At 40.9% G+C, this 19196-nt stretch overlaps 1 long non-coding RNA gene and 1 pseudogene across 1 annotated transcript in view; both read left to right on the top strand.

The window, feature by feature from the left end:
* LOC114906269 overlaps nucleotides 1–19196 on the top strand; it is a 199980-nt gene that overhangs the window by 65603 nt on the left and 115181 nt on the right. The window lies entirely within an intron of this gene.
* LOC114906266 lies at nucleotides 150–1182 on the top strand (annotated as a pseudogene).

Here is a 19196-nt window from a genome sequence, read left to right as displayed (position 1 = left end):
ACAAACGGGGTGCTCCCACCCCGGCCTTACCTCCCCCCGCCTCCGGCCTTACCTCCCCCCTCCCCCCCCCCCCCCGCCCCCCCCCATGCCGCTCACCCCCCTCTAGCGGCCGCCACTTTAGTCGCAACTTCCGGCAGAATCCTCGAGGCTTATCCTCCACTTCCGGGACCAGCCTAACGGACACTTTCTGGAGAAGTCCTCCTCACTGCTGACTAGCCATGAGCACCCAGAGCAAGCAGAGTTCCTCCGCCGAGGCAGAGGCTGCCGTCAGCCGCCTGATCAACCTAAACTTGCAGGCCTCGTCCACCTACCTCTCCCTGAGCTATTACTTTGAAGGCGACAAGGTGGCTCTGGAGGGCGTGGGCCGCTTCTTCCGGGAGCTGGCTGAGGAGAAGCACGAGGGCTCCCAGCTCCTCTTGAAGATGCAGCAGCAGTGGGGCAGCCGCGCCCCGGTCCAGGACGGGCAGAAGCTGTCGCCGGACGAGTGGAGCACCATAGTGGAAGCCGTGGAGGCTGCCATGGCCCTGGAGAAGAGCCTGAACCAGGCCTTCTTGGATCTGCATGCCCTGGGTTCTGCAAGCGCGGACGCCCAGCTCTGCAAGTTCCTAGAGAGCCACTTCCTGGAGGTGGAGATGAAGATCCTCAAGAAGATGGGCGACCACCTGACCAACCTGCGCAAGCTGGCCGGGCCCCAGGCCAGGCCCCTGGCTGAGCAGGGCATCTCTTCGAAAGGCTCTCCGCCCCAGCCTCCTCTTCCACCAGGAGGCAACGCTTTAACCACCCTGTAACCTTCACCCGAGCCGAGGCACCAGATAGAAACAAAAAAGACTCTCTTTGCAGAGGGGAAAAAAAAGCTAGGTTGTGAGAAAAATAAAAGTATCTTAATAGCATGAAAGATTTGTAGTCTGTTTAATTCTCTAGATTGTTTATAAAGAAACGGTTCCTAACTTTTGCCTATCACCTGGGTACATTGAGTATCTGGTAAACTATGTTTTCTCCGTCAAGAAAAAGAAACACACCTGTTCAGAAAATGTTGCGTAGAATTTTAGGGGTTTCACGACTTCTCTGGATTCATTCTGGGTACTGGATTCAACTCTGTTGTTCTAAAATGTATCTTTGGTTTCTCCGAGCAGAGCAGAGAGCTGAGTATCTTGACCGTATCACATTGTGTCCCCCCCTCAACCCTCCAAACTCGTGATAAACTTGCTTTTCCTGATTTTCACATTGGCGTGATGCCATCTGCCTGTAATGAAGAGAGAGCCCAGTGAAATTCATCTTTGTGTCTCCCGTTAGGATGCTACCGAGAACACTTTATTAACATCATACACTGACCTCTTCATGAAGCCTCTCAAAAGCAATTTCTTTCTGGTCTTAATATTAGGAATAACGGTGCTTCACTTAGGTCGTTGGTTTGTTTTTGTTTTATGGGCACTGTAAATGATGTAACTAATTAAGTTTCCTTATTTGACTGCCTGCTAAAAAGCTTAGAGCCAAATTTGTGGTCCACCCAGAGTAAACGAGTAAGATTGTATAAGCATTTTGCATACGCTTCATTCCTGGTTCTTCTAAGTGCTTATTGTAATTTACGGATTCTTTCAAGCCACCTTAAACCCCTTCTGGAACAAGGTTGTGTATAAACAGATAAATAAACTTTTAAAATGCAGATTTTAAAATGCCTCTGTATTCATTTTAGAGAAAAGAGAAGATAACTTTAAGGAAGTACTGAGAGAGCCAAAATGATTAGAATGGAGGTAGGTCAGATGGAGGTTACATTCCAGAAGCCAAGAGAAGGAGAAGCAGCAGTAAAATATAGCATTCTTTTAAAAAAATGTGTTTCATTTTTCTGGTGAGTTGTTTTCCTGCTAAATCCGTGCATTTGTGTCTCACAAATAGCAATCTAATGATTGTGCATTATTTTCCTTGCACTTGGAAAAGCTGGAGTTATAACTTGTTCTCAAACCACAGAAGTGGAAAAAAATCAATTCTTTTCCTACAGCAGCTTTCCTTCCTGGAGCAGGAAGACCAAAGGCATACTGTCATTTCTTTTATCTTACCAGGGTCAGAGGCATAGAAGAGTATTTTACAGAGATTGCGACACCTGTTTTGCTCAGTTAAGGAGAAAACCTTATCTTCCTGTTTTCATGCAAAGTCCTTTGATAATAAAGAAGAGTATACTGGAAAAATTACTCCTACGGAAAAGAGTTTTGCCCATTTGCTGATAGTTGGCAGTAAGAGATATAAGGAAGCAGTAAACAATTTTCAGCTTTGGATTAAAACTTAAAACCAAAATTATTTTCAAATTAGCACTCATATAGACACACAAATCTGAATGAGAAAAAAAACCACCTAATAACTATGAGACTAATTGAAAGACTATATTTGGTAGATTATTTGGGAAGAAGGATACAAACATTTGTTTCCAAACAATGACATATTTATCAGACCATATTTACTTTTGAGTAATGTTACTCATATTTACTTACGAGTGTCTTTTAATATCAAGAATGGGGCTGTAGGAGAAAGCTTTATTAAAGTCTCCCAAATAGGCTGAAATATTCTTTGGCAATCAAATAATTATTGAAAAACAGCAACTGGCTGGGCAGACAATAAACGATTCAAAGACATATGGATAAAATATTAGTTTAGCTTTTAAAAATGACTAAGTTTCTTGGCAAATATATTTGTGGAAAATGGGGATTTGATGACATTAAACTTCTAGAGATTAATTTGGAAACAAATACCACAGTGATTTTCTCTGTTGCTAACCACTGTACGTATATGTGAGTGTGTGTGTGTGTGTTAGTGCACTCGCACAGAATTATAATAACTGATTCCTTTAGGCTATGACTAAATTCCTTATACCAGCCTTGAAGGCTCTCCTTGGTCTGCCATGTCTAATCTACTTTTTAAATCGAATTTTCCACTACTTCCCTATTGTTGGAAGTTTGGGGAATACCCATTGCTTTCCTTTCATCCAAGTTCAGATCAATTAGAACGGACACAGGAAGCCAGATGGAAATGAAGATAGCTTTATTGGTGGTAAAACCAAATTGGAGAATGTGTTAGGGCTTCCTATTGCCACATTATGAATTAAACTCAACCACCCAGTTTCAGGAACAGAAGTTGAAACAGAGCAGAAGCCAGGCTGGACTGGCTAGCCTTTTCTGCTAACCCCACGGAGACTGGAATCTAGAACAATGCTGGTGGCCCAAGGGAAGTGGGGAGGGCATGGCAGGCCCCATTGCTTTGTTATTACAGTGACCCTGTACTGTGGCTAGTGTGCACCAAAAAAAAAAAAAAACCCATCAGGCTCTCACAGTTCTCCACATTCACTCCAGTAACCCCCTGTTAGGGACCAGAGTGGAAGTTTCCTCTCTTTTATAGAAGTGTGAGGCCTAGGAATCCTGCAGACAACTGCAGCAGCTCTCTGCCATAGCCAAAGTGCTCAGTTTGCTGTTCCAGTACCAGCAATTTTCACGGGGTTCCCTTCACCTGGAAAGCCCTTCATACTCCTCTTCACCACATCAAACTCAGTCTACTTTTCAGCCTAGTTCCAATCAGCTTTCTTCTGTGAAATCTTCCCTGACCAACCCAAACCAGTCACCTGACGTGGATTCATCTCCTTCTCTTAGTTGGAGTCTGAAAGGCAGAAAGCATAGTGGTTGAGCAATGGGCTTGTGTTCAGATCCTGCCTCTAACTCATTTGGTCTAGTCTCTTCACCTTTCTTGGTCCCAGCTTCCTCCTCTGAAAAAGTGGACATGATCGTAATAAAGGCGATACTATCCAACTCATAGCTTTTAGGGAGGATTAAGTGGGATGAGCCATGTAAGATACCTAAGTCATGGCCCAGCACATGTTAAATGCACAATAATTGTTAGCTTTTTTTTTTTTTTTTTGCGGTACGCAGGCCACTCACTGTTGTGGCCTCTCCCGTCGTGGAGCAGAGGCTCTGGACGCGCAGGCTCATGCCTGCGCGGCCCAGCCACTCCGCGGCACGTGGGATCTTCCCAGACCGGGGCATGAACCCGTGTCCCCTGCATTGGCAGGCGGACTCTCAACCACTGCGCCACCAGGGAAACCCTGTTAGCTTTTTTTATCAGCTGATTTTATATCCCAGTGGAGCTTAGTAAAGAGCTATGATAGTAACATCTCAAAATAAGCTTGCTTCTCAGTTTCAGGAAAATAGATACCTTTAGATTGTATAATCCTCCTTAATGATCATTCCTCCCTCTAAACTGGCCCTATGTGTAGAAGTGAAATGTAGGAATTTGCTCATTTCTTGGATGTGACATTCAGTATGCAGGAGGGCAAAATAAAAATGAAGAAGGACCACTCTCTCTTTAGCCAAATAAGCGGAGCCACCTTATATAGGACCTGGGATTAAATGTTTTAATTACCATCCTGCTAAAAGCAGGCATGACAGCATCTTAACCTCCCTCTCAGGAAGGACAAGCCACACAAAGGGGTCATTTCAGAAACTCATTAGCCGCTGCTGGCTGCTACTCTTTGCATAGTTTCCAATTCTTGGGAGTCTTCTCTGCCCACTCTTTTTGCCCACACATCCTGCTCCTTACACTTCGTGGTAGCCTTGGATATGTTAGCTTGAGGGAGCAGGGACTGAATAGGCACAGTCAAAACTCCAGGTGTCACTGAGGCCTTGAACTTCCTTACCGTCGGGCCTGTTTGAAGCTCTTACTTTTGGAGTACTATGTGCTTGACTCTCTCCAAAGAGATACACAGTCTTAAAGGGTTAGGTTAAAAATGCTACTTATTTAGAAAAAGACCACATCTTTCCTACATTTATGTCATGTTATTTATCCCCGTAAGCCATTTGTCCACCTTGACGAATAATTTATTCTTCATAATAATAACGAAGCAGGCACTAATTCATGGGAGTGGGAGGAGGCACACATTAGGAAACAGTTTTGAATTAATATGAGTTTTCAGCTGAGTATAAAGTCCCCAAGAAGCATATATACTCTTCAAGATTTTATCAGTTCTGATGGCTAAATTAGCGATCATAAGAGGAAGCAGAGAAAAGTCTGGATTTCATCAGGAGACCTCAAAGGGCCCTCTCCTGCACGAGGTATCAGGTCAAAGTGTGGGAGACGTGGGTAGAGGCAGCTATTCTGGGATTTAAAATCAAGTACATATCCCTGCTAAAAATTCACACCCTGAATCTAATAATGAGAAAACATCAGAGCCAAATTGAATGACATGCTACAAAATATCTAGCCTATAATTCTCAAAAGTGTGAAGGTCAAGAGATTAGGAGTTTGGGATTAACTGATACACACTACTGTATATAAAACAGATAATAAGAAACAGCAAGGACCTACTGTATAGTACAGGGAACTATGTTCAATATCTTGTAATAACCTTGTAATAATCTATAATGGAAAAGATTTGGAAAAAGAATATATATATATATAACTGAACCACTTTGATGTACACCTGAAACTAACACAACATTATAAATCAACTATGCTTTAATAAAAAAAGAAAGAAAAGCAGAGAAAGACTAAGGAATTGTCCCAGGTTAAAGAAGACTAAAAAGCATGACAACTAAATTCATGATCTTGGATGGGACCTGTGTAGGGGTAAAAATCTATAAAGGACATTGAGACAATGTATAAAATTTTAATATGGACCATGGATTAGATAATGGTATTGTATCAATGTTAAATTTCCTGATTTGGATAATTTCATGATAGTTCGGTAGGAGAATGTCCTTGCTTTCAGAAAACATACACCAAAGTATTTAGGGGTGTAGCTGAGCACAATTTCTCTAACTTATTCAAAAATGGTTAGGAAAAACAATTGGTGAATCTGTATGAAGGGTAAACTATTGCTGCAACTTTCCTGTAAGTTTGAATTTATATCTAAATAAAAAGTTTTCCCTAAAAGTCAATCCAGATAATTTAGACCTGTAATTACTACATTTAGCATAGTACCTAAGTTATACTAAGTGCTCAAAAATAATTTATTGAATGAATATCGTATTGGCTTTCAAATGACCCTGTGGACCTGGCTTTATAGTCACAGGACTTCATAACCAATTTAACTACCAGAAAATTCCAAATTCTTTTTTTCTCCCTGAACATAAATTATATACTTTCAGATTTCTTATCTAACCCTCACCCCCATAAAGGATGTCAACAATTTTTTTTTTCAAAAAGAGAGTAGCCAAAACAGGGAGGCAAGGAAAAGGAAATCCTATTACTTTATCACTACGCAAGTGATATTGCTGCTGGATTAAGTATTCTAATTTTCCAGACCTTATGGTTTTATATCTTCAAAGAAGAATCTGTGCTACTTGCTTTTCTGGTGAAAAAAATTCTTTCAGCCATTATATGCCGTTAATACTATGCAGCGCTTCAGAATTTAAAACTCCTGTCAACCTGAAAAGGTTATAGAGCAGGATTTTCACTTTTATTCCCCTTCTTTTCAGCTCTCATTCCACACTTGTGAACGCTATCAGCACATATACATACTATAACCTTTCTTTGGGGCCTTTCTCTTTGCTCCTCATCTCAAAAAATGCATTCCCTGATGTTCAAAACGTACCTGATGTTCACAACTAGACCTCGGTATTATTACAAGCTGGTCAGACATTTACAGCCAGGCCATTTTGTTCTGTTGGACATAAACAATCTCACAGAATACCAAACTCAGATAAAGTTACTCTGAGACCGTAATAAAATGAAACAAAACAAGGTTACTTCATAATATTGTCTAAGTACAGACAAAATCAAAGTCACTGTGCCTCTTACAAAATACCCAATCATAGGATTGCCCCCACTTTCTGACAGCATCTAATCTAGAGCAGATCTCTGCTTCCTTGGTCCCTCCCCCAAATCATCTATCTGAAGCCCAAATCCTATAATAATTTCTTTCTCCATACTCTTACTGAGACACCCCACAGTCCCTCATGATGTGTGTTCTTTGTCTGCAGTGAGTAAAATTCCAACTTTTTAAACTACGGGTGTGTTCTTGGTTGTCTTTGACTGAAGGGCAAGGACATGCTGTTCTGGGGAATATTCTCCATTCAATCTACAAATACTTGATAGTTGTATTAGAAGTGCCCAAAGCAGGTATGTTCAGCCTCTTGTTTCATCTAATCAGGAAGTATTTATTGGTCATGTTCATTTGTTCATTCAAAGATATTTATTAAGCGTTTACTCTATACCAGGCACTGAGCTAAGTGCTGCAGATAAAGAAATATTTAAGACATAGTTTACTTTCTCAATGAGCTCACACTCTGGTAGGCAAGACTAACACAGAAAAACATAAACTTCAGTACAGTATGTAAATTGTATGGTGGAAGTAAGAGCCAGGTAGTGGTTTGCAAAAAGGGCAGGATTACTCTACTTGGGTGGAACATGAAGCACTTATATGAAAGAAAAGTTGTTTAGCTGATCTCGAAAGACGATCAGTGTTGACCAATTGCACAGGGGAAGAAGAGGTATTCTAGACAGAGAGGAGGCACGTGAGGTAAATCGAGTGACAGGAACGCTTGGATTGAGAGAGTGGACTGCAAAGAGAAGTCTGGAGAGGGAGTCTGGGGAAGGCCCAGGTCATGGTGGGCTTAGTGGATTTAATCTCCCAGTAGCAAGGAGATCTCCAGAATTTATGGGGGGAAGCAATACAAATACTATAAACTGTGGCCCATGCATTCAACGAGTTTACATTCCTGTTGGTGAAATGAAACTCACACATAAAAAAACAACCAGGAGTAACACAATCAATATAGAATTATAACGCCCGCATCCTCTTCCTCTACCTTGGAAATTGCTTGTAAATAGTTCCCATACAACTCTTTGCCAGAGGGCACTCTCTGGGTGGAGGAACTTGCTTGGTCTGCATGTGGGAGATTTCAGAAGTGCCATGTTAACTTTCGCCCTTTCCTCATAGTGACCTTGAATTGGTAAGGGGTGGGAATTAGTGTATAAATATCTCAGTGTTCTCAGCTCTCGGTAGGGCAATTCTGAGACATGCTTTACACAATGTTTCAGAAAGTGCCCAGTGAGATGGAGCCCTGGGTTTCCCACAGCTGTTAACACTTTCATTTATACACATTTTATCAGTTTTCCTTCCTTCCCTCCTTCAGCATGTTTCTGGAGATCATACCTCCTCTCCCAATAAACTACTTGTGCCCAAATCCTTGCTGAGGGTCCACTTTTTCAAAACCCCAACCTAAGACAAAGATGAAGTAATAAATTATGTGTTACAGTCTCTATTGACTCTAGGAAATTCTGGAAGAACCCATTCTGTTCTCCCTTTATCCTCCAAACAGTGTGCCTCACCCTTCTGCCCCTACAACCTTGTGCCATACATTGCTCATGACTTTGCCCCTAGGTAGGTAACAGTCTATCTTCACCGTGTTGATGGTCCTGGGGAGAGTCAGCCTGAAAAGCTCCCACTCCCATGCAAAGCTGCTTTTATTCTGGTATCCGCTAGGCGAGCGATTTGGCTGCCTTTCAACTTTCAGATAAAATCGTCACATTTTGGGGGCACTGAGACCATTGCCAGTCACTGTAGCTTCCTAAATATTCATAAGTATAACAGCTGGGGCTTGGTAAACACATTTTTCCAGACAGTGGTCGTTCGGAATTCTCTGAGTAATGACAACCTTAGTACTGGGATCAGCTAATAAATTTATTCACCTAAACATCAAGGTCATGGACCCACTGAGACTCAAGAAGAACATTTGAGCCTGAAGCAAATATTAATGAGCCGGATGTCTATTCTTGAGTCAGCTCACATTCCAATTATTATTAGCGGCTTGCATCAGTAAAGTTGTATTTAGCATGACACCTGTTGCAAAGAGGATCGTGTTTCTTTATGCCCGTAACAACAATTTAAATCTCTAGGAGCAGTCAGACTTTGACATTGAATCTATTTCTATAACAGCATTGACTGGAAAATCTTTTTGGCATGGTCAGATAGAGTGAGAACTAAGACCAAAACAAGAAATTGGAATGTGATGCCTTTTCAAATGACTAACTAAGCGCTAGTAAGAACTGTGAAAGTATGTAATAAAAATGGAATTTACTAAATTCCATTTATTTATTTATAAAATCAATATATAAATATAAAAATCAGTAATGGGGATGGTGGTTAAGTGGGTATATACTTTTATTAAAATTCATTGAACTGTACACATAAAATCTGTGCTTGTTGCATGTAAATTATACCTTCATAAAGTTGATTAAAATTAATACACTTTATATATAGAAGCAATAACAAGTTAGAAAATATAATGGAAGAGAAGACCCCATTTAAAACAGCAGATAATAAACCAAAATAAATAAAATATAATATCTAGTTGGAAACTTATTTTTAAAAACTCCAAAACCTATATGAGAAAAACTAGAACACACTTCAGAAATACACAAAAATACACAGGAACAAATAAAAAGACGTACCATATTCTGGTTAGGAAAATGTATATCACTAAGATGTCAGTTCACCTTAGGTTAATTTCTTAGTTCACATACTAACTGAATATTTAATAGTATTGAAGAATTATTGTTAACTTTTGGATGTGATAATGGTATTGCAAAGGAATCCTTATCTTTTAGCAATACATTTTGAAATATTTATGAATAAAATAATATGATTGTCTGGGTTTTGCTTCAAAAAACTCCAGCGGTGGGGAGAGGGGAGAAGTGGCTGAAGGTATAGATGAAACAAGATGACCATTTTCACGTCAAATAGTTAGATAAAAAAGTGTAAGTAGTCTGTTTTTAAATAAATCAAATTCTATTTACAGATATCATTATAATTTTCTATTTTCCCTTCTTACAGTGGTTGACCAGACAAACAAAACCTGAAACATATAAATCAGTATTTCCCAAAACCAAAAGGAAAGGAAAGGAAGCAAAAAGGAAAGAAAGGGAAGGAAAGGAAGGAAGGGTAAGGAAGGAAGGAGGAGTAAAGAAGGAAGGAAGGGATGAAGAGGGGGAGGGAGGGAGAGAGGGAAGAAAAAATATTTATATGATCAAGTAAGATTGGAATATATTTCAGATGTTTTCTTTTTTTGTGGTACGCGGGCCTCTCACTGCTGTGGCCTCTCCCGTTGTGGAGCACAGGCTCTGAACGCGCAGGCTCAGCGGCCATGGCTCACGGACCCAGCCGCTCCGCGGCATGTGGGATCTTCCCGGACCGGGGCACGAACCCGTGTGCCCTGCATCAGCAGGCGGACTCTCAACCACTGTGCCACCAGGGAAGCCCCTCAGATATTTTCTTACTCTTATAGATTCACAGTGCACATTAGCCAGTGATTCTTAATCAGGTGACTATCAGAACTATCCAGAGAGTGATATTTATTTTCTCTTCTTCTGTAGATCTGGGTGCGGCCCAGTCATCTGTAGTTTTTTAAAGTTCCCCAGGTGACTCGAATGTACATTTTTGAGTGGGAGTCACTATGAGCATATAAAATACCTAGAAAATTCCTGCAGTCAAGAAACTTGTTTGATATTACTTACCTTGATATTTCCAAAACTTATGTTACCAAGGAACCCTTTTATCGTATAACACTTATTAAGATCTCCCCAAAGCAGTGGTCTGTAACAGGCAGTAAAACACAAGCTCAAGCTTCCTTGAATGCTATGTAAACAGTAGGAGCTTAGATTAGATTACCTCCAAGGTATCTTCTAGCTATAAAATTTGCCAATTGTAAGGCCCAGATCTCTAGGGGTGAAAAGTAACTACCAACATAATTAACTTGTACCTTTATATTCAGCCAAATGATTCCCCCAATCAATAATATACTGATGAATTTAGATGTACTTTTAGTCTGTATTTTTGATAGCTTTGTGTCTTCCAAACTTGCTCCCCTATTTCATCCCCTACCTTTCAGCTTAAATATGTCATCCGAGTAAGATTAGTAAAGTCTTTCCAATGTCTTTCTCACTTTTTAGTGGAAGAAATAGAATTTATGGCACTACCTTGAAAAGTAAACTCTGCCAATAGGGTGTTTATAGCTTTCAAAAACAAAAGTTTAAGAAAGTAGCTTTTCATTGACCCCTCCAATTAAAAAGCAAACATCAATGGGAGCAGAGGCCTTTGGGAATTAATGGTTGTTGCTGGGATGACCAACCATTCTGGTTTGCCAGGGACCGAGCTGTTTCCCTGGATGCAGGACTTTCAGTGCTAAAACAAGAACCTCAGACAAATCAGGACAGTTGTTGCCAACTGCTGTTTGAAAAGGATGGAGAAGGTGTGCACTTTTCCCCGTGGTTCATTACGCAATTGCTTTTATCTTCTGGACTTTTTCTACTCCTACCATTATAGTGGCTGACTGTGGCTCAGTGTCATTCATTCCATTATTACCTTTTCTTGCTGTGGGAGTTGAAGGGCTGCATGTTTTTCAGTTTTACTTCTATCTTCTCTGAGTTTTAATCTGTCGTCCCATGGCAACAAGAGGCATAGAGAGCTGGAGAAAGCATGCTTGGCTGATGTCCATTTACGTGACAACTGTGCTATATGTGGGTGGGGATGCAGGGGCAGGGAGAGGCACACACTGGAAAACATGATGTTGACTGGGAGTCACCGAACATAACTTTACTTATCACTGCGCAGTAAGCCAGCTGGTACCCAATTTGCATTGTCCCTTATTGATTAATTGATTGAAACAAGCAGAAAGCTAAAAGCTTATTTCGGATGCATTAAAAAAATTCCTTACCCAGTCCTCACTCCTAATTTATTTGTTGTTTACTTGGTTCTAAGGGCACCAAGTACCAATCACACTGGAAAGTTAATGCTTTTCTAGCGGTTTACTGCCACCATCCTAGCTAAGTTTATTGGACTGTAAAAGCACCAGAGGTGATAGATTATTGGTTAGAATTTCTATTGGTAAGTCGCTGAGCCAGAAGTAGTTAAGTGTTACACAGAATAACAAGCCTGCCTCTGCTTTCCAGGTAGCAATTGTTTTTTTGTTGTTGTTTTGGTTTGGGTTAGTTTGGGTTTAGGGTTTTTTTTTTTAAATACCACACATTTATTATCTCCCAGTTTCTGTGAGTCAGGAATTCAGACACAGGTTAACTGAGCCCTCTGGCTCAGGAACTCATAGGCTGCAGTCAAGATGTGGACTGTGGCTGTAGTCTCACTGGGGAAGGATTCACTTCCAAGCTCACTCAGGTGGTTGTTGGCAGGATTCAGTTTCTTGCAAGTGTTTGGACTGAGGGCCTCAATTGTTTGCTGGCTCTTGACTGGAGGCCACCAGGAATTTCTTGTCACATCGGCCTCCCCAGCATGGCAGCTTGCTTCATCAAAGCCAGCAAGAGGGTCTGCTAGCAAGACGGAATTCACAGTCTTGGAACTATCATGGAAGTATCATCTCATCACCATATTCTGTTTGTTAGAGGCAAGTCAGTAGGTCCAGTTCACACTCAAGGAGAGAGGATTACATTCGGGTGTGGATACTAAGAAACAGTGATCATGGGGTGAGGGGCATCTTAGATGTAGTTGCTTCAGCAATTTTGGAAGCAGCATAGCAAAGTGGTTGACTGAACTGCCTCTGAAGCCTTGTTTGGATCCCTGGCATTGCAACCTCCTAGCTGTATGGCCTTGAAAAAGTTACTTAACCTCTCTAAGCTTCAGTTTCCCCATCTGTTAATTCAGAATAATAACAGTACTTAGCTCTCAGAGTGGTTGTGAGGGTTCAATTTAAAAGAAATTACTTATGTACACGTTTAGCATGGTGCCTGGCATGCGGTAGGTACTCAGAAATGCTCCTTGTCTTAGCCAGGGTTTCCTAGCAGCACCCTGAGAGACAGGCAGATGGGTTAGGGAGCAGGGCAGAAGAGGAAGTCAAGCCAGGGTGATATCTCAGCAAAAATCCTGCAAGGGTTAACTTCAGCCTGACCCTGCAGAGGGACTCTCAGTGGGAGTTTGCCCTCCGAGTTGTATCACCTTGAGGTCAGGCAGTTGGGCTTTCATACTCCCATGCTCGATATCAACAACTGGTCAACAACCACCCACCCCAAGGTAGAGTGGGGGGATGAAAACTCCCAGCACTAGCCCTCTGACCCTCTACTGGCAAAGCAGCTCCAGTAGCCTGAGGGCAGCTCTCTGAAGAAGAGCTGCCACAGGTGCTGGCCTGGCAATTCAAAGAACGCTGACATTGGTGGAGGGAGGCCACAGAATAGGAAAATGGCAAAAAGGGATCTGGGTGGAGCGCTGATATTGTCCAATATGTTACCCAATTTAAAAAACGAGGTTCCAGGCTGAGCAGGGGGATAAAACAAGTTCACAGAAAACTGTAATTAGATGCAAAATGTAATCATTGCTGTAATTGAAGTTTCAGATGGGGTCTTGGCAGAAGTTTCAGCCAGATTTTTACAAGAGAAGATAGAGAAGGCATCCAAAATGATATTGAATATTGATCAAAATTTTAACACGCAGAGATGAGGGTAGTGGTATGAACAAAGGCATGGAGATAGGGAATATGGGAACAGATTTAGGGAACAAGTAATTCAGTTTTCTTGTAGAATATAGAGGGGGAGTAGGGGGGAAAAGCCAAGCATAGACGGGTTGGGGATAGATCACAAAGAAGCTTGAATGTGGGGATGATAAATTTGCACTTAACTGAGAAGCCATTCAAGGTTTTTGAACAAGGAAGCTATCATTGCTCTACTTTAGGAAATTAATTTGACTTTGCTGAACGTGATGGCTTAGAGTAAGACAGCAAAGATAGGAAGAGAGAAATTAGAAGCGTATTACAAAAGCAATATGAGTGATTGTGAGGATTGGGGGTAGGGTAGTGAGAATGGAAACGGGAGGCAGACGCAGATGTTACAAAGGCAGAGAGCTTACAGATTTGGCAATTGGATAAAGTGAGGAACAAAGAACAGGCTTCCAGCCTTTGGGAAAGGAGATAATTTGTGGGAGAACATAATGAATTTATCTTGGGGCCTGTTGAGTTTGAGATGTTGTTGGATTATGCAGGGAGCGATGTCCATCAGGAAGCTGTGAACACAGGGATAGAGCTTGAGGAAATAATTGAATTAAGAGATAGAGGTTTGGCAGATGAAAGCATGGACATTGATGAGCTCAAGGTTCAAAAGTGAGAAAATAATAACGACCAGTGGCAGTCTTGGAAAGCATGTAGGAGCAAGAGGAGGAAGAAAATCAGTTCAGAACACAGAGAAGGAGCATATGCAGAAGTAGAGTGAAGAGGCTTCAGTGTCGTAACAGTCAGGAGAAGATGGGCTTCCCTGGTGGCGCAGTGGTTGAGAGTCCTCCTGCCGATGCAGGGGACGCGGGTTCATGCCCCAGTCCGGGAAGATTCCACATGCCGCGGAGTGGCTGGGCCCGTGAGCCATGGCCGCTGAGCCTGCGCGTCCGGAGCCTGTGCTCCGCAACGGGAGAGGCCACAACAGTGAGAGGCCCGCGTACTACAAAAAAAAAAAAAAAAAAAAAAAGTCAGGAGAAGAGATGGCCTCAAAGAGAACAACATAAAAAAAATGGAGAGATGGAGAGGAATAGGGAGAAGGAGACAGCAGTGGGATTGACAATTAGCAGTTCATCTATGACATTTGGTGAGTGGTTTCAGTGGGGCAGCAAAAATGGAATCCACACTTCAAAGGGATAAGCAATGAGCAGGTTATGAGAATGTTTTCAAGGAGTCTGATGGCAGTGAGTTTGGCAGCTTGTGAGAGGTAGGGTGTAAATATTTTTCATACAGGATAAACCTAAAAATGTAAGCAAGGGGAAGGGACAATAAAACAGGAGTAATTAAAATATAGATTGATGGAGCCAGATCTAAAGTGTCACCAGAAGAGACTGAGGTCAAGAGAATATATGTGTTTTTGCTGTCCTTGCCAGCACTGGTCAGGTAAATAACCCATTACAGCTTCCTGTGGTTGACGTAGTTGTCATCCCCTGCCCCCATCTCATTCCCTTTAAACTTCTAATCTTTCAAATTTTTACTCAAGTAGTGTCTCTAGTAAAGTGTCTAATTTCAGATGAAGTTTGCCATTTGAGAGAGTAATTTGCAAAAGATGACTATAGCAGGGTGAGGAATAGCGGATGCGTGACTAGCACTGAAAGCTCACAGATCCACCCACCACACTCATCATTATGGAGGAGAGCAATTACCCTAGAACAAAATGCAATTTCCACGTCTAATTTTTGGTTTCTGTGTTAACTAAAGGTTACACCAGCACACAGATAAAATATCCTTCAGTTGAACTTCATATGCCCAGTCACTCGAGATAACTCTAAAGGTAAAGATCTGGGGACAAGTTTATTAGTCAAAGGCTCTAAATAGAATCAAAACTGAAAGAATCTTAAAAGCAGTCACTATATGATCTTCAATATATTTTTGTTGTTGTTTGTGTTTCTTTTCTCAGATACTAGGAGAAGGGATTTGGGGTTCTAAAGTGAGCCTGGGAATGAAGAAAAGTAAAGCTACCTCTGTGACATTATTACAGTTTTCCCAGAGTATCATCCTGAATTACAAACATGAAATTAAGCTTCTAAGATGAAGCAAGGCTCTGCCTCGTGCATACAGTGACAGTGGCAGCTGTCTTCCCCTGTTAAGGGATTAGTAGTGGTGGTGGTGATAGTGACCTCTGAAAGCTGTGCAGAGCCATGCTGCACTGTGTAGTCACTTTCCTGCTGCTAAATTTGTATGTGCCATGGTTAAAAACTTGGAATTAATTTAGTCGTATCGTATGTGCATGAGGTAGTTTCTTTTCACCAATCTGTAGCCTATAAGGAAAATAACCTAAGGACCAAACAATGCAACAGGAAAAAAAAATTCACACACATAAATTGAGAAAACATTGCTGAAATTAAAAAGCCTTTGAATATACAGATGGGAATGGCATGATATATCCCAGGAAAATTTGATACTGAATGAGCATGCTAGTTACCAATCTCTCAGCTCCAAATATACCCTTCTTTTATATTCCACTTGGTGATGCTGTGGCTGAGACTCTGGAAATTACATTTTTCATTTGCCCGATGGTTTCTTGTTAGGCTCTACCAATATTGGAAGGCAGGAGGAAGGAGCATCCTTCCTTCTCTTTGTATGATACTCCCCATCAGCATAGAACCAGCAAAGGTACTTTATTGGTTCCTGTCTCCAGCTTCTTTTGGTATTTCCATTACTGACTGGTCTTGCCCCTTTAAGATAACAGCAGCAGCCAGAAGTGTACACTCTTCAGAGGTCTGAGGTTCAATTCTGCAGGGTCTCTTCAAGCTCCTGAAGTAACAACACCAGCCAACCAGCCAGGCAGCACCCCATTCTTGGGGACTGGAGCCCCCTCCTCCAAGCTTCTGGGTTCTGATCACCTCCTCCCTTTATTTTCCAAGCCTTAGAAGTGATCGCTGTTTTCCACAGGTATAACCTCTGGGTTCCCTCAGTGTTCTCCTTTTGTTCTTTCAGCCCTCTTACACCCATGCAAAGTTCCCTATATTAAATACCCTCTGTTGAAATACCTAGCATGATGTCTGTTTTAATGACTGTACCCTGACTGATAGAATGAGCAAGAACAAAGCATATCCCAGTAAATTTCCTAGACTTCAAAAACAAAGTCCTGTGGGCAGTAAAACATAAAACCACCTACAAGGGAAAAAAAAAAACAAGGTTGACTTTTGACTTCTGCTCAGTAATATTCAACCCTAGAAGATAGTAAATACAGCAATGCCTATAAGCTTCTAAGGGAAAAAAGAGCCCTAAGAAGATTATAACCATCAAAAATGTTGTTCAGGTGTAGAGCCAACAGATAAATATTTTCAGACATGCGAGAATTCAGGAAATACACTCCTTTAAAATATTCTTGATGAAACTAAAATAAGGAATTTTCTCAAACAAAAGATGGAGAGTCTATGACAAATGAACTGGCAACAGGCATTAACTTCTCTTAAATATATCCCTCAGAAACACACCATTGTAAAGCAATTGTACTCCAATAAACATGTTAAAATATATATATATATGTAGACTACAAATGTAAAATATGACAATAAGCCAGAAATTTACTAACGAAACTCAAGAAGTAGAGGAGATACATTTTCTAACAAATTGTCAACTGTTTGTAGAAATGCAGTAGACTTATACATTTTTTTAAATTCAGGGAACCTGCCAAACTTTTAACTCTTGTAAATTATAAATTCTGTCAGATTTTCTACATAATCACATCATGTGCTATAATGACAGCTTTTCCTTTTTTCAATACTTATACATTAAAATTTTTTTCTTGTTTGGTTGCACCGGCTAGGATGTCCAGTACAATTGAATAGAAGTGGTGATAGAAGGCCCCTTTGTCTTTTTTTTTTTGGATCTTAATGGTAACCCTTTCATTTTGTCACCATTAAGTGCAATAATTGCTATCAATATTGATAGATGTCTTTTATCAGGTAAGAGAAGGTCCCTTTTATTTCTGATTTGCTGACTGTTATGATCATGAGTACGTATTAACTTTATTTTCAGACCGATTTTCTGTATCCATGTGGTTTTTCACCTTTAAATTGTCAATGTGGTGAATTACATTGATTAATTTTCTAATATTAAATTAATCTTGCATTTATGGAGTAAATTAAACATGGTCATCTTTTTAAACCTTACTAAATTCAATTTGTTAATATAGTGTTTGGAGTTCCTATGTCTATATTCTTCATTGAGAACAGCCTGTAATTTTCCTTTCTTGTACTATCCTTGATTTGTGTTTGGAGTCAAGGTTGTGCTAGCCTCATCAAACGAGTTGAGGTGCATCCCCTCTTTCTCTGCTTATCTTATGGTCTACCATATAATAAGTTTTTATAAGTGTTCTCTATGTGCATGAAAAAAATGTGCTTTCTCCAGTTTGGGCCTGCAGTGTTCCATGAATGTCCACTGGACCAAGCTTCCTGATTGTCACATTAAAATCTTCCATATCAGTACTGATTTTTCTGCTTAATTTGTCAATTCCTGAGAAAGGTGTGTTAAAATTTCCCCATCAATGTAGTGGATTTCTTTATTTCACCTTGTTTCATATTCTTACGTATATTAGGTACATATAAATTTAGAAGGTTTATACTATCTTGATGATACCCTCCTCCTGAACAACACAAGGACCTTAATATTATCTCTGATTGCCACTCTTCATGCTTACATGTTTGTCCAGTATTTTTAAAATTTATTTATTTATTTTTGGCTGCGTTGGGTCTTCGTTGCTGTGCGCAGGCTTTCTCTAGTTGTGGCGAGGGAGGGCTATTCTTCATTGCGGTGTGCAGGCTTCTCATTGCGGTGGCTTCTCTTCTTGTGGAGCACGGACTCTAGGTGTGTGGGCTTCAGTAGTTGTGGCTTGCGGGCTCTAGAGCACAGGCTCAGTAGTTGTGGCACATGGGCTTAGTTGCTCCGTGGCATGTGGGATCTTCCTGGACCAGGGCTCGAGCCCATATCCCCTGCATTGGCAGGTGGATTCTTTTTTCTTTTTTTTAACATCTTTATTGGAGTATAATTGCTTTACAATGTTGTGTTAGTTTCTACTGTATAACAAAGTGAATCAGCTATATGTATACATATGTCTCCATATCTCCTCCCTCTTGCGTCTCCCTCCCACCCTCCCTATCCCACCCCTCTAGGTGGACATAAAGCACCGAGCTGACCTCCCTGTGCCGTGCGGCTGCTTCCCACTAGCTATCTATTTTACGTTTGGTAGTGTATATATGTCAATGCTACTCTCTCACTTCATCACAGCTTACCCTTCCCCCTCCCCGTGTCCTCAAGTCCATTCTCTACATCTGCATCTTTATTCCTGTCCTGCCCCTAGGTTCATCAGAACCATTTTTTCTTTTTTAGATTCCATATATATGTGTTAGCATACAGTATTTGTTTTTCTCTTTCTGATTTACTTCACTCTGTATGATAGACTGTGGGTCCATCCACCTCACTACAAATAACTCAATTTCGTTTCTTTTTATGGCTGAGTAATATTCCATTGTATATATGTACCACATCTTCTTTATCCATTCATCTGTCGATGGACACTTAGGTTGCTTCCATGTCCTGGCTATTGTAAATAGAGCTGCAGTGAACATTGTGGTACATGACTCTTTTTGAATTATGGTTTTCTTAGGGTATATGCCCAGTAGTGGTATTGCTGGGTCATATGGTAGTTCTATTTTTAGTTTTTTAAGGAACCTCTATACTGTCCTCCATAGTGGCTGTATCAATTTACATTCCCACCGGCAGTGCAAG

The sequence above is a fragment of the Monodon monoceros genome, unplaced genomic scaffold (genome assembly GCF_005190385.1).
Source record: "Monodon monoceros isolate NGI ecotype Baffin Bay Population unplaced genomic scaffold, NGI_Narwhal_1 Super_Scaffold_22, whole genome shotgun sequence".
NCBI classification, from domain to species: domain Eukaryota; kingdom Metazoa; phylum Chordata; class Mammalia; order Artiodactyla; family Monodontidae; genus Monodon; species Monodon monoceros.
The sequence above is the reverse complement of the archived record's forward strand: the minus strand, read 5'-3'. Positions and strand labels throughout refer to the sequence as shown.